The following is a 10054-nucleotide window of genomic DNA, read 5'->3' as shown; positions in this document are numbered from 1 at the left end:
TTCTGAAGCAATATTAGGGATCAGTACAGATCTTTCACAAATCCAAGACGATGATTTTAGGTCAGTGTGTTGAATGTCAGCGAAGACGTGGTCTATATGATCATCAACGGTGTATACCAAAGCGCAGAACCCACCCGAAATGTCTATCACTTTTTTCTGATCATTCGCCAATTTCAAGCAACGTCCTTGTGAATTCACCTGCCCTGTGATCTCCTCTAAGTTTGACTCACTTATTAGATGTCAATGAATGCCGCCATAATTAAGAATATTTCAGGCTGTTATTTCTGAGAATCTGATCGAGAATTTCAGTGCTCCCCTTATGAGCCAATGTGCGTTCGTCCCAATCAAGAAGCCGGCAGTCATTCAACACTTGGGTGGTGCTCCTTCGTTTAGAGATTTTGCACGAAAGATAATCAAATTTTGTCTTTTTAGGTTAAGAGACGGCCTCCGTGCAAGAGTAGCTGCAGCACGTGAAGATGATAGTGAGGCTGATCTTTCCGATACCTCTTGGACCATCCCTCAAGATGAACTGGATAAAAACTCCTTTGGTCTGCTGTCAAACATTTGCTCATGGTTGATTACAACTCCATAGATTATCTACCACAAATACTATACATTTTCTAAGATTACACCACGCTACGTAGCCTTCGGTTGATCGTACTTGTTGAGAGTGCCTCCTCCCATCGTAGGAATTCTATCCCCGAGCAAGACAAAGGCTCAGTTGAAAATTCCTTGTCTTTGCACATTAGTGATTTCTTACGTGAAATACATTCTTTCAACCTCTTGCGTTCAGTCTTTTGACATTTTTCGACAGAACTGCTGCGTCAATCACTTAGAAAAAACCGTAAAATTATGGCAAAATCTCACGCAAAAATGAGTTTATCTCGAAACAGCACCAACTTGCAAACTTTTATGGCTATGACTGTCCTCTCCTAACGTGCAGACTGACTTGTTGGGTCCAAAGCACCACTTAGAGTATTCGAGTCTGCAAAGCAGATTGGCCCTCGTACATGTTGACAGTGTATTTCGAGTAGGAAGTATTTTAAGTTGCTTGAATGCACGGTGCAAACCCTGACAATCTCTCAGTCATATTATACACCCGGATGTTTCGGGATGGGAGTTCCTTGTTTCCTTCCAATAAACGTGTTATTTCTTCATAAATAATGCGTGCGTCGTCAATATAGTTCAAAGGAGGCCGTGAATGACGTATTTGCAACATCTTTTCCAGTAAAGTAAATACGTTGACCATATTCCAGGTGACTGACGCATTATCCGGAAAATGCTTCGTGTAACTATTAATGACGCCAGAGAAGCAATTTATGAAATAAAGTCAATAGTATAATAGGACAGTTCTGGCGCCGCCACCTCCTCCTGGCTTCCAGGGGCCTCCTCCACCACCGCCACCCGAGGGGCCTTCCCACGGGCCTCCTCCGCCACCGCCACCCGGGAGGCCTTCCCAGAGGCCCGCTCCTGCTCCCGCGGGAAATTTGAATTGATAAACAAAGCCACGTGCTTTTTGACAGCTGTCATCGACAACAACGCATCGCTAACCTCACTGCTGTAATCTTAACGGGCCTAAACCTCAGTGGTACCAACCTAACCTAACTAGCGCGAGATTTGAATCGGTAAACAAAGCCACGTGTTTTTGACAGCCACGTGCTTTTGGACAGACAACAACGCATCGCTAACCTCAGTACTGCCATCTTGACGGGCCTAAACCTCAGTAGTACCAACTTAACCTAACTAGCGCGAGATTTGAATCGGAAAACAAATCCACGTGCTTTTTGACAGCCACGTGCTTTTTGACAGACAACAACGTATCGCTAACCTCAGTGCTGCCATCTTGACGGGCCTAAACCTTCGTGCTGCCAACTTAACCTAACTAGCGCGAGATTTGAATCGGTAAACAAAGCCACGTGCAGCTGTCATCCGTAATCAAGAGAACACCGTGCTGCCCTCTTTCGTCAGCTGTCATCCGCCATCTTTAATCTACAGAGCACCGTGCTGCCCTCTTTAGTTGAAATGTGGTGGCGGCAAATTCTACATTCTCTTGTTTGGAAACAAACCCATGCGCTTTTTTGACAGCTATCATCCGCCATCTTTAATCCAGGGAGCACCGTGCTGCCCTCTTTAGCTACTTACCTTTGAAATGTGGTGGCGGCAAATTCCACGTGCTCTTGTTTGGAAACAAACCTATGTGCTTTTTTGACAGCCATCATCCGCCATCTTTAATACAGAGAGCACCGTGCTGCTCTCTTTAGCTACTTACCTTTGAAATGTGGTGGCGGAAAATTCCACGTGCTCTTGTTTGGAAACAAACCTATGTGCTTTTCTGACAGCTGTCAACCGCCATCTTTAATCCAGAGAGAACAGTGCTGCACTCTTTAGTTGAAATGTGGTGGCAGCAAATTCCACGTGCTCTTGTTTGGAAACAAATCAACGTGCTTTTTTGACAGCTGTCATCCGCCATCTTTAATCAACAGAGCAATGTGCTGCACTCTTTAGTTGAAATGTAGTGGCGGCAAATTCTACGTGCTCTTGTTTGGAAACAAATTCTACGTGCTCTTCAGCTGTCATCCACCATCTTTAATCCAGAGAGCACCGTGCTGCCCTCTTTGTGGTGGCGGATAATTTGAAAAAATCTTTTTGACAAGCAGCCATCTTTAATCAACAGAGCATCGTGCTGCCCTCTTTAGCTACTTACCCTTGAGGCGGTTAATTTCAAAAAAATTCTATTTGACAAGCTCCATCTTTAATGAACAGAGCGTCGTGCTGCTATCTTGCGGGTAATTTTTACGTCACAGCTGTCATCCACCATCTTGAATTGCTAACCTTAGTGCTTCCCTCTTTAGCTACTTACCTTTGAGGAGGACTATTTGAAAAATCTATTTGACAAGCTGTCATCCGCCATCTTACACCGCAAACCTCAGTGCTGTACTATTTAGTTGACATGTGGTAGCGGATAATATGAAAACATTCTTTTTTGACAAGCAGCCATCTTTAAACTACAGAACACCGTGCTGCTATCTTTATCGTAGTAGCGAGCAATTTAAAATCTAGATGCTTTTTTCTAACAGCTATCATCCGCCATCTTTAATCTAGAGAGCACCGTGCTGCCCTCTTTGTAGTGGTGGTAAATTCCACGTGCTTTACAAACCCACGTGCTTTTTTGACAGCTGTCATCCGCCATCTTTAATCAAGAGAGCGCAGTGCCGCACTCTATGTGGTGGCGGATAATTTGAAAAATTCTTTTTGACAAACAGCCATCTTTATTCAACACAGTTTCCGCTATCTTACATCGCTTACCTCGGTGCTGCACTCTTTAGTTGAAATGTGGTGGCGGTAAATTCGAACAACTTTAACCATACATCGGGGGAGCTAGAGTAAGCACGTGCTGCAGTGATGACGTCATCATGCATGTTTAGACTTGTCCGTTTTCTTAAGAGTAAGTCGGTGTAAAGGAATGTAATGGCGGTAAATTTGAACAAGTTTAAACATGCATCGGGAAAGCTAGAGTAAGCACGTGCTGCAGTGATGACGTCATTGTGCATGTTTAGACCTGATCGTTTTCTTAAGAGTAAGTCGGTGTAAAGCAATGCAATAAGTACAACATTTTTGAATGCGATCAAATATTTATTTATAAATGTACTACAACAGTGTTCGTTTTTGCTGCTGACAAGGTTAGTATGCTTCTTAACAACGTATGCTTCTGAAATGCCTCCTGCAACATTCAAATTAAACAAAACATTTAGAAATATATTATACTAAGTATGTTATGCTTTACAGAGAAGATCATATACTTCTTACCTTGTTGTTATTCCTTTTCGGAATCATCATCATCATCATGAGGTACTAGAGAAAGTTCATTCATACACTGCGTACAGTGTTCAATCTTCGGATTTGGTCCATCCCAATCATCATCACCATTTTCTCCTCGATGCTTTTAATGTCGTTGACAAGTTCTGCATAAAGCTACTTCGATCGATATCTTACTCTGCAGAGGAAGGATGCCCCAAAAATTATGTACGTAAGAGGCAGCGTAGGTAGATAAAATTCCTGGTGGTAAGTATTGAATAAGATGTTTCGGCATCGACGATCTATGTTTATAGAACATATTAATAGCCTCACTCACTCGTGTAAGATAAATAAGATGTTGCGTATGAGCAAGCAAACAGCCATGCAAATTTACAGTTTTGTTCCATAGCGTACGATGTCGAAGCACACACTAATGAAAATGATTTTACCTAAACAGAGACCTAGCACCGCATGTACGTGACATCAGTGTTAAAATAGTACCCTTCAGTGATCACCACGCTGGCCTACTGAAGATTCGTACCACTAGGAGAATACCTGTTATCGGGAAGGGATATTGGAAACTAAATAATGCGTTGCTTGATGACGAGCAAGTGAAAGAGGACTTTCAACAGATGTGGTCAAATATGCTCAGTCGTCTCACCCAACAGGGACATTTAACTGTACACAAGTGGTTGCATAAGGTTAAACCGGCGATTCAATCCTTCTTTAAGAAACATGGAGCAGAAAAAGCACGTAACAGACGGAAAACTCTGCACTCTTACTGCACTATACTAACTGACCTTCTGGCGCGTCAACAGGCAGGTTACAACGTAAACAGTCACATAGTCGCAGTTAAACGAAGAATAACAGCTATTCAGGAGAACATCCTACAGGGTTCCTTAGTTCATTCGTGTTCTAATTCACCCTTAGTAGAAGAAAAAGCTCAGCTTTATCATGTAGCCCATGAAAAAAGGAACGGGAAGAGCAAAGTAATATCTACTCTTCATATCGATGACAACAGACAACTCTTATCTACTAAAGACTGTCTAAATGTAAGTGAGAAATACTTCAGAGAAACGTTCCGGGACTGTGAGGATTCCCCGCTAGATCAAACGACCATTCTGTCGTTCCTCGATCAACAACTCAGTGATAATGACAGGCAACAGCTCCTCCGTCCAATTGCAGAAAGTGAACTATTCGAGGCCCTACGATCGGCCAGTAAGAGATCAGCTCCAGGCCCTGATGGGCTGACTTACCTCTTCTACAAAAAGTACTGGAACATCTTGAAAACAACCCTTTTAACACTCATGCAACTATTGTTCGCCAATCTACAAGATTGCACAGGCGTTAATGAAGGCATTATAATCCTTATACCCAAACTCGCCGCACCACGAACTGTATCGGATTTCCACCCGATAACACTCCTCAACACCGATTACAAACTCTTCATGAAAATACCGGCGAAAAGAATACGACCCTACCTTAATAACATCATCAAAGAAGGGCAAATAAGTGCTATTCCCGAAAGGAAAATTACCCACATCCTACAGGCAGTAAGAAATGCAGTGTTACACTTTGTAGCAGAACCAACTGAAATGGGCGCGATTCTCAACCTGGACTTCCGAAGAGCTTTCGACAGAGTGCATCATGGGTACTTGTTAGCAGTGCTGCAACGCTTGGGTCTCCCAACCGCAATATGCAGTCTTATTCGAACCCTGTATAGTTCGGCGCATTCTCGAATACTTCTTAATGGACACTTTTCTAGACCAATTCCAATCAAGACATCGGTTCGACAAGGATGTCCCCTATCCATGACTCTTTTTGCTTTAAGTATTGAGCCCTTTATTCGGGCAGTCCACTTTGTACTGTGCACGATTCCCAACCCCCAGAGCCTGTTCACGGTTGCAGCCTATGCTGACGACGTCACCATGTTACTGCAGACACCAACCGTTGCCCCACAGTTGAAGAGCATAATAACAACTTACGAGAAAGCCTCTAATGCCCAAGTCAGTTATCAAAAATCCGAGATACTACCGCTTGGTAGCTGGTCACAAGAGATGACAATTGCGTCCGTACCAATTAAAGATAGAATTAAGATTTTGGGATTAGTGTTTACCCCTACTATGTCCCAAAATATTGACATAAACTGGACAACCATAGTTTCAAGGGTACGCGCCACATTGTCAATCAGTTTGAGTCGAAACCTGAACATCATCCAAAAGGTGTGGCATATAAACTTGTTTGCCTTGTCTAAATTGTGGTATGTGGCACAAATTCTGCCCAAGCCGGTGAAAATAAGCCAGCGAGTTGAACTCTGTATTAGATATTATTTGTGGCGCGGATATATGTTTCGTGTAGCAAGGTCACAAGTGAGAAAATCCGTAGCGCAAGAAGGACTGGGTCTCATAGCAGTCGGCGAAAAATGTCAAGCGCTTTTAATGCGAGAGATAATGATTGCGAAGACAGGAGTAGGAGCTGCTCATAATACTTATTTTTGGAATACACATCAGCAAAACCCGAAGTATTTAGTGCCGACACGATGTTTTAGTAGAGCGCTGCAAGCGATAGATACGGTACGAGTGACAGAAAACAACGTTCTTCCTACACGAGTAATATACAATCATCTATTAAAGAAGAACGAAACACAACCCCAGATCACGCAGAAGTACCCAAATCGGAAATGGAATGAAATATGGAGTAATTTCAAAGATCCTCATATACCAACTGACTGGAAAGTAGCCGCATATAAAGCTATAAACGAAATTATCCCCACAGAAGATAAAAAATTCCGTCACAACATCACCCAATCCCCACTCTCTAAAAAATGTCTGGAGGTGGACACACAGAGGCATAAACTTACTACCTGTGGAAATGTCAAAGTAGTCTGGAAATGGTTTTGTTCTGTGCTAAGGCAGATGGCAGGATCGGCGAATCCTAATGCAGCTTACAAAGCAGCCTTAGAGCTCGATTTCGGTACGCAGCACTTGAAATTTGCGCAAACCTGGCTTGTTATGGGGTATCTTTATTATGTCCAGACAAACGAACAGTGCACCCTGAACACATTCATTCGTCTTCTAAAAGATGCCAAACGAAAATTACTGAAACGTGTGCCATCGAGTGAGAAACATCAAGTTAAGGAACTGGAGAGTGTTTCATTATAACAGTCGAATGGTCGTGCAGTGGCTAGTGCAGTGTTTCTCACGCAATGTGTTTTGTGCCAATGGCTTTTTTCTTTTTCTCTTTCTTTTTCATTCTCTTTCTTCTCAGTTGAATTGACTATTCTCTAGAACAATCAGGACAGAAGGACTTGTGACTAGTGCACATTATACTGTTATAAGATATTGAGTGCTTTGCTTGTTGTGTTACTTTTGTATGTTGATACTGTATCTTGTTATTTGTGAGAAATAAATGATTTACAAAAAAAAAAAAAACCACGATCTCCTATGGTGTCGCCCGTGATGTTCATTTCTTGGAGGTCGGCGTCAGTTTCTTCTAGCCAGTTTTTTTGACCTTCTTTGAGCTGATTACTAAAAATAATCTTTTGGTGAGTAATTAAAAAAAATGAGTGGTGTCTTTAAAAGTAGGAAAGATAAAGTTGGAATTCAGGAGGACAAATTGGGCAAATATTCATTTAAAGCAGATGGAGTTAGGGATTTGAATAACTTACCACGGGAGATGTTCAATAAATTTCCAATTTCTTTGCAATCATTTCAGAAAAGGCTAGGAAAACAACGGATAGGAATCTGCCACCTGGCCGACTGCACCAACTGCAGATCAGAATTGATTTATTGGTTAAATGATTGACAATCTACATATCAAAACTGCAAGCACATCTTTGACAACAGTAAGGAAGCTTAAAGGCCTGTTTTCACATGTGGGACTGTGCTGCGACTGTGCTTCGACCGTGCTGTGTCGTCCGCAATCGCCAAACAGTATAAACCATTCCATCTGCACTGAACAGCAGTTGAGTATTTTCACATGTAGGACTGTGCCCTACCGTGTTGGTACTGTGCTGTCATGGATCGCCAAGCAGAGCCATTACGGTTCACACAACTGTCGCCTGGTCTCAGCACAGTACCACATGTGAAAATTAGAAACGGTCGCCCTAGTGTCGCCAAGCCGGACTTCCGTCTTATTTCGGTGGTAATCGGAAGCACTCGGTCGCACGTGATCCAGAGATCAACGAGCACAGAATAACATCGAGTGCGCAATGCGCTGTCTGAGAATTGTGCTCATTGGTAGAGATACAGTGTCGATTGTTTGCAGTACAGTAGAAGTCCGATAGTCCGGCACGTCCGGGACCGGCCCGGTGCCGGATTACAGAAAATGCCGGACTATCGGGCGGTACCTCTTACTACGATATAGGTTAAGGTGTACAGCGAAAACAGCTATAACACGGCGTTTTGCAGTAAAATTATGATCAGCAGAATCATTAGTTTAATAACACACTCCTATTTTCAAACGTATTGTTTCTTATTGCCATTCCATAATAATGCCGGAGTTCATCGATGTTTTTATCTGTAAGTCTTCCTTTACAATTTAGAGACTTTCCATCTACAACTTCTCTTTTCCTTCTGTCCGCTTCAATTTTTGAAGGCATGTTCCCATCCGTTTTTGAAGGTGGCCCATACATTCAATTTTTGAAATCTGTTCTTTTATCATATGGTTGGCTTTCCAGTGTTCAGTGTAGCGCACAGCCTTCTAGACTGATATATTTCCAGAGATAGAGATAATTATTTAAGTAAGTCAGTGCATAACAACTGGAGTGTATGAGATACATTTGCACTTTGAACTTTGAAAAAATAAGAAATACGCTTCGAATGGTTTCGACAAACAATGCATCACATTGTTCAGGAGAGATCATTATTAAGAGATAATAACATTTAAAAAATCCTGGAATGGTGCCGGACCATCGGGCGTTCCGGACTGTCAGATGCCGGGCTAATGGAATTCTACTGTAGTAGGTGTGGCGCAGTTGTCTTCCGTTAAGATGGGCGAACAAGTGATAATTTTAGTTCAACAACATGAATGCCTTTATAATTTCCAGCATAGAGACTATGACATCAACCATTTAAAATACAAAATATGGAAGGATATTGCAGTGCAACTAAACATCACTGGTAAGTTTCTTCTAGAAGGCTGTTATTGCGCAGGAAGATATAGTTTAGGCCAAACTGAAGTGATTAATTTGTACTTCCCTGCTATTTTCAGCTGGAATGCAAAAATAAATGGACTTTGCTGAGATCTTACTATAGAAGAGCCTTGAAGAGGAGAGGGTGGTGGTGGTGCTTATTGTTTTAAGAGGAAGTACAACTAAACAACCATCCTCTATATAACACTAATCAGAGAGAAAAAATTGAAGAGGTCCGACACTTCGAAAAATGAAGTTATCGGTCAAAGGAAGACAAGGGCCACGAAGGGCGTGAAAATGAAAGACTCCCTAGCCCTCGCAAACCTAATAGCGCCGGGGTCGGAAAAGAACAAGAGTTGCCCAAGGGAGGTCGGATAGGATAGACGAAAGTGAGGAGCCTGGCACAAGTAAGTGGAAGCAATACCAAGACTCGGCTAAGGGCCCCGTGGTCGCCAATCCGCACTCCCAAGATGAAAGCCCCTTGGGCCCCTTGTAGTCACCTCTTACGACAGGCAGGGGATACCGTGGGTGTATTCTACATGTGTGTCCCCCACCCGCAGGGGGTGACCATAGAATTCTTCAGATATTTTCTTCCACATTTCCTCAGTAGGTTGGGACATTTCTTGTGGAGACAAAATGTCGCAAATAGCCTCACATGTGGAGACTATTATAGAGTGAACAGCTGACGGGGAAATTCTGTAACTGAAACTCATGGAGATCTGCGAATTTCCAGATGCGAGATACCTGGAAAATGTGTAAAAATTAATATTAATATCAACTCAGTGCATATTTGAATGTTAATTAACTGCATATATATGCGTATAATGCTAGTGGACATGTAAGTGCCAAATTTACACCAAACGTACACTGATGTACGATCAAAATACTTCAGTACATATGAATATTATTTACCGTAACGTTAATGCTAGTCTCTCTTCTGCACTTATGGATTTCCTCCATTTTGAATTCTTTTTCGTGAGATGTGCTTTCAGTTGTTGAAGCAAATGGTCGAACTTGGAGTAACTCATTCGAAAATATTTTACGATTTTTTCTTGCTCATTTCGTAGCCAACCGAAAATTGTGTGAAACTCTCCTTCTTCTCTCGTTGTCAACTATTTATGAACCCAG

The sequence above is a fragment of the Anabrus simplex genome, chromosome 10 (genome assembly GCF_040414725.1).
Source record: "Anabrus simplex isolate iqAnaSimp1 chromosome 10, ASM4041472v1, whole genome shotgun sequence".
Taxonomy (NCBI): domain Eukaryota; kingdom Metazoa; phylum Arthropoda; class Insecta; order Orthoptera; family Tettigoniidae; genus Anabrus; species Anabrus simplex.
This window is presented reverse-complemented; position numbering follows the sequence as displayed.